Genomic DNA, 7,048 nt, shown 5'->3' with positions numbered 1-7,048 from the left:
GTGATGTCACAATCAAAATTAGAATCCTGAACATTCCGCCATTCATTTCAATGGGGCCGAAAAACGCCGAAAAACGGGAATAATGCGAAAACGACAAGGGCCAGCGACACGAAAGTAACACGCACACTACACCGGTTCGGGCCTGAAGTTTTGGAGTTTGAACCGCGTCGATAGCTCAAACGGTCTAGGAGCAGTAGTGAGTACAAAAAGTGGGTGAAAAAGAAGATAGATAACCCGAGGAACTGGGTTTGATCAGTGGCATGGAACTCGGCCTCATCCAAGGATTCCAACGGTACCTCATTTATGAAAATCGGGCACACGAATCAAAAGTTATCTGCATTAACGCAACATCCAATAAGCTAAAACGCATAAATAACGTGGTTGCTATGCTGGTTGCTAGGGCAATCATGCTGGTTGCTATGGTGGTCGCTAGGTTGACATTACAGGGGTGGTTTCTAGGTTGTTGCTAGGGTAATTAGTTAGTTGCTAGTAAGCCATCTTAAGCTGACTGCATAAAGTGATTATTTTAAGAGATACATTTTCAAACCAGAACTGTGTATAGGTCATGGTTAAAAGCGTATCAGAATCTCAGAAATAATCACGTAATGCAGCCAGTTTAAGATTTTTTAAGAAGTCAGATTTTTTAAAGGCAATCAAATTTCTGATGACTCTCTTCTGGCTGCGGTTAAAGGCCAGCGCCTCCTGAGAGGCCTGAAGGGTCAGTTTTGAGGTTGTTGGCTGCTGGAACCGAAAAATGGACTGCATTTTCTTAAAAGACAATGTGACTGAAGTGCGGGCAAAGTTTGCACAGAAATGTACGATTTTTCCCACCCTCATCGACCTTGTCATAAAACTTGTTTAAATGATCACACGACGCCTCCTTGCTGCTTTGTCGTCTACATCAGCCTTTCTTAAACTTCTTTGACCTGAGGCCCAGTCAAGGCATACTTTGGGGTCATAGGGCCCACCTACATGAACCCACCCCCTCCTCCCACCCCCCCATCAAATTGTAATGATATCACAATTATTATTATTTTTATACTATATTGCTATACATGCACTTCAAAACAGTCAATGTTTAAAGTGCTAAGATTGTTCACAAAAGTTTGTGAAAGCATGCACGCACATCAGAGTACTGCTTTACTAATGTAAAATATAATTAGGCCTACACTAGTTTCATTGTTTTTGCATTGTTGCATGATGCTTGCATGAGAAATACTTCTCAAAACAACAGCAATTATATGGGTGCCGTTGTTTTTGTATGTTTCCCTCATGCAAGCATCATACACTGATAGAGTATATATATGCTATTTAATTACATTTCATTTGAATGCCTGTATGTAAGAATTCACGAAACACATTACCAGCTTTTAACATTTCTGTTGTTTACTAGTTTATGTAAAACACATAACACATGAACTGTTTACATACTACTGATAGCCCATTACTGTACACAATAATACTGTGCCCATTCATTAACATATATTAAACATCAGGCGTCTTGTTTACACTATTAAACCATATTTGCACTTCGAATTTCGACTCCAAATTGTAGTAACTACATCTACGAAGTCTAAGGAAGATAACCAGGTAGTCTTTTCAAAGATTACGTCGATTTTATGAGAACGCCAGCCCTCAGAAAAGCAGTAACTATTCATTCATTCACTTCCTTTTTTCTAGCTCGCAAAATCGCGGTTGTTCTGTTTACACATTAAAACCATATTTACACTTTGAATTTCGCCTCCAAATTGTAATAACTACATCTACGAAGTCTAAGGAAGATAACCATGTAGTCTGTTCAAAGATTACGTCGATTTTATGAAAACGCCAGCCCTCACAAAAGCAGTAACTATTCATTCATTCACTTCCTTTTTTCTAGCTCGCAAAATCGCGGTTGTTCTGTTTACACATTGAAACCATATAATTTCGCCTACAAATTGTAGTAACTACATCTACGAAGTCTAAGGAAGATAACCATGTAGTCTGTTCAAAGATAAGATACATTTTGACAGAACTACAGACCTCGTAAAAGCAGTACCGTATTTTCCGGACTATAAGTCGCTCCTGAGTATAAGTCGCATTAGTCAAAAAATGCGTCATGAACAAGAAAAAAACATATATAAGTCGCACCGGACTATAAGTCGCATTTATTTAGAAATGTATTTCACAAAATCCAAAAACAGAGACTATGTAACTGGATTATTGAGGCCAAAAAGATTAATGTTAATGAAGACGAAGGAGTGAAGGCAGCCAAGAGGAGGGCAGGAAGGTCATTGCAAAGCAAAAGATTCACTGAAAGAAAATACCATGTGGTACACCAAAATGTATCTAAAATGTGGAGAATACAATGCAATCAAGCATTTTGGGCGATGTGGAGTCACAGGCTGGCAGAAGATTAAATGCTCACAAGAGAGAAAAAGATGCAGTTTTAGACTTGACTGAAGCAAGCCAGGCATAGGCCTATAGGCCCGACGGTAATTGTAAAGCAATTTACAAAAGATTCACTGAACAAAAATGCTGATATGATACATGAAAATTTAGCTAAAAATGTGGAGAATGCAATGCAATCAAGCATTTTGGACGATGTGGAGAGACAAGCCGGCAGCAGATTAAATGCTCGAGAGAGAAAAATATGCTGTTTTAAAAGGACGTGCAGACTGAAGCTGCAGCAAGCAGGTGATATTTAGAAATGTATTTCACAAAATCCAAGACAGACTATGTAACTGAACACATTGAGGCCAAAAATATTGAGAATTCTACAGGGAATCTTGAAGACGAAGGAGTGAATAGTGGCAAGAGGCAAGCCGAAGGCTGACAAGTGCCCGACGCTATTGTAAAGCAATTTACAAAAGATTCACTGAACAAAAATGCTGATATGGTACATAAAATTTTGCTAAAAATGTGGAGAATGCAATGCAATCAAGCATTTTGGACGATATAGCGTATTGGCACAAGCTGGCAGCACAACAAATGCTCGCCGAGAGAGCGAGAGAAAAAAGATGCACATTTAAAACCAGGGCCTAAATTTCAGCGCGGAATTTCGCATAAATTATTACTATTATAAGTATTGAGCATAGCCTACTAATAAAAGTCCCGCAACGCTAGCCATCATAATGCGAGAAATTCCCACACATTTTACAGCGCTGTCTGACGTTAATCTAATAATGGAGCCTGAAAGCGGACCAACTCTGACTTCAATTGAACCCCATGCAGAGACACACACGCGCGCGCAGGACCACTTTGGGGGTGCCTCTCTCTCTTTGCTCTCTCTCTCTCTCAGCAGGATTTGTCCCCGCTAAAGTCAAATTATTATAGCCTATTACGTGCTTCTACATGAACCGCTATCGACAGGAAAGGAAAACAAACGTTTAGCGATCAGGAACCGCAAACACAGAAGCATGACAGCCTATAATATAACGCGAGAGAACATGGATGTGTTCTCCATTTGAGGAACGTTATAATCGATTGCGGACGTGAACAGACAGCTACAGACACGGAGCGCATAGTAGGCCTACTTTCACTTTCTGTGCGTATTTACGTGAAAGATAATTAGTAGCAAAATAGTGATCAAATATTACATGGCAGTGAGTTTTGTTTTCAAATGTTTTCATGCATGTCCAGATGGTTGAGGAATGTTTAGGGGACAGACTATCGTGAATCCTGAATTTATGGCTGGGCAAAGCAGAGCACCTTTATTTGGACCATGGCTTGTAGCCTATTCGAGTCAGCTATAGGCCTTAATTTCTTACGTTTTACTGTGAGACATAGGCCTATACTTTTCGTTTGGAGCAGCATACCGGTAGGCTATCAATGGCATTGGGTCACTATTAAGTTTCATGTATGAAAGAGTGTCGGGGTGTCCATCCACTTATTGCGAGATAAGGCATCCGCATTCATTCATTCATGGAACGTGTGCTGTGCTGCAAGGGAAACCTTATTCCATATAGCCAAAGAGGTCTAAGATAGCCTAAATTTAGTTATTTTTTAAATTATGCATGATTTACTTTTTTATAAAATTCGTAGGCTGATGCCTGGCAGCAACAATTGTGTTTAAATGTAGGTTAACCTGGGGCTGCGTGCTACTGGTAGCTTGAGAGCAATGTGTTGGAGACTCATGGTGTAGGACAATGACTTCGTTGGCAACAATATTAAACCAACCAACAATATAAATTATTAAGAAGAGCTATTTTATGAGTTAAATTGAAACAAAATTATACTGGCTTTTATTTGTCTGAATCTGAGGCCCAGCTATAAATAGAATCCCGGCAGTAATTTGAGGATTTAAGTATGCACATGTGTTTCACAACTTGTGCATTTGAGAGCGCTCTCTCAAGGCTGTAGACGATAATGTTTCATGTAGGGTTCATGTCAGTTAATATAAATTAACATTTAAAAACATGTTCAATTATATTTTTTTTTTCATATAAAAGTCGCACCTGACTATAAGTCGCAGGACCAGCCAAACTATGAAAAAAAGTGTGACTTATAGTCCGGAAAATACGGTACCTAAAATGACTCCATTCACTTCATTGCAAAATCGCGGTTGGTCTGTTTACACATTAAAACCATACTAACAATTTACATTCCACATCGTTGTAACACCATACCAAGGGTCTTAAGAAGTAAGTAAATTTGGCTGATTACGTACGCATTTCCAGGGCTTGTCAGCTCAAAAAAAGCAGTGGCTATTGCTAACGCATTCATTTTCAATGCTTAGCATGAACGTTCCCTATTGTGGCTTGTGGGGTTGAATCTAACTTGTTGACACGTTTAACATTACTGTTGTTTACTACTTTATGTAAATCGCATGACTATAATAAACTGTAACTTACTGAGAGCTAAGGTAATTCTGATTCAGACTGTCAAGTAACATCCAAACAGTGTGATGAATGGCCATCACGTAAAGCATATGACAACAGCAAATAGCTAACGTTTACGTTAGCCTAACTTACTTATCTTTGATGTTGACCTGACACGAATAAGTTAGACCATAGACTGATAAGGATGTCCATCAAACTAAAAGGGTTCGTTCTTCGATGTCTTCAAATTCGTTCGATTTCCGTGTGTATCCTGTGTATCTTTCGTGCTGCTATCCTGTTGCCTCTTCCCTGCTGTTCTGGCAACAAGGTTTCACGCGAGATTTACGCCACATCCCAGAGAGTTGTGTTTTCCCAAGATGGCGCCTGTCTGTATATGTGAACGAGACGTGAACGGTACTGTTTTTCTTTTTAATAAACTGCCTGTAGACTTACACAGTTCTCAATGCTTCGGTTTACATGTAGATACCCTCATTATGCTACGGTGTAAGTGTGTTGCTATTTGGAGCCTTGGTAGCAATTTATTTTTACTCTAATCACAGTTTAGACAAACACAAGTTTGAATGGAGCTAGCTGGGCATAGAACTGGGCTGAATGGATTGGGAAAATACTAAAAAAATTTAATGACCTATATGAACATGGTTTGGCTTTAAAAAAAAGATCATCTTTTTTTACATGACCTTTACAACTGGTGCTGGCAAGGCATTGAACTGGGCTGAATGGATTTGGAAAATATATATATATATTTTAATGACCTGTATCAACATGGATTGGCTTTAAAAAAAAGATGCGCTCTGCCATCTTTTTTTACATTACCTTTACACTTGGTGCTGGCAAGGCATTGAACTGGGCTTCATTCAAGGATTCCAACGGTATCTCATTTATGAAAATCGGATATACGGGTCAAAAGTTACATGCACACACCTTCATATACACAGACAGCCCAGCCCAGCCCAGCCCATAGAGTCCCGAAGTGTGACGTAGCGTTTCCATGACGGCAGAATCACTGGATCTAAACAAACTTTTGAAGTGGCTCAAATAGCATTGAATGTAGACATGTGGCATAATTTCTAGCTAATAAATTGTTTTAAATGTTTAAACCTGCTTTACCTGCTAGGCAGCAGCTTAGCCACATAACACGGATTCCCTGACAGGTGTAATAGTAAGAAACGAAATTCCAGTGGATATTTCACGTCTTCTCAAAGACTGGCGGCTGTTAAGAGTGACGTTTTTTGCCAAAAAAATAAAGCCAAAACACGTCCGTGAATTTAAGGATTTTAACCGCATGCTGTGAAGTTACATGCAGGTCTCTTTTACGGAGGAAACCCATGCTAAAATAAAACTCTGTAGTCACGAATGTGATTGTGTTGGTATGAATATATGTTGTAATATGTGATTCCTACAGTGTAAAAAATATATAATAACGTCTTAGAAACGTTGTAAAATGATTGAAATATATTAAGAAAGCCACCGCTATGGTGATTTCTAATGGTAGATTGATTTGTTTAGATCCAGTGAAATCGCTGCCTTGACAACGCTGCGTCATGGCTTCGGTACTCTATTAGAGCTCTGCCAGATGGCTTAGAACTCTGCCAGGTGCAAGCTTAAACAATTAGAGCTGTGATGTCACAATCGGAATTAGAATCCTTGAACATTCTGCCATTCATTTCAATGGGCCCAAAAAATGCCGAAAAACGGGAATAACGCGAAAACGACAAGGGCCAGCGACACGAAAGTAACACGCACACTACACCGGTTCGGGCCTGAATTTTTGGAGTTTGAACCGCGTCGATAGCTCAAACGGTCTAGGAGCAGTAGTGAGTACAAAAAGTGGGTGAAAAAGAAGATATAAGTAAACTTAAGAAGAACAATAGTGGGCTTGCTGGATCAAACCCACTAATAACTCCACATCCTTACAGCATACAGTCTCCTTCACTGTAACATGTCCAGGATTGCACCATATATTGTTAATGTACAGCACCAGTCCACCTCCCTTCTTTTTGCCAGAAAGTTTACAGTCTCTGTCCAAACGAGCTACACTGAAGCCGGGCAGCTCAACGTTAGAAGTGGGGATATGGCTTGTTAGCCACGTCTCCGTAAAGCATAAAAAACTACATTCCCTGTACAACTTCTGGTTTCTTACCAGGGCATCCAGTTCGTCAGTCTTATTAGCCAGTGAGTTCACGTTTCCCATCACAATCGATGGAACTGAGGGCTTGTATCTCCACTTC

The sequence above is a fragment of the Alosa pseudoharengus genome, unplaced genomic scaffold (assembly GCF_046254945.1).
Source record: "Alosa pseudoharengus isolate Yale_2024_CS ecotype anadromous, Long Island Sound unplaced genomic scaffold, YU_APseudo_1.1 YU_APseudo_1.1_scf_19, whole genome shotgun sequence".
NCBI lineage: Eukaryota > Metazoa > Chordata > Actinopteri > Clupeiformes > Clupeidae > Alosa > Alosa pseudoharengus.
Note: the sequence above shows the minus strand (reverse complement) of the source record.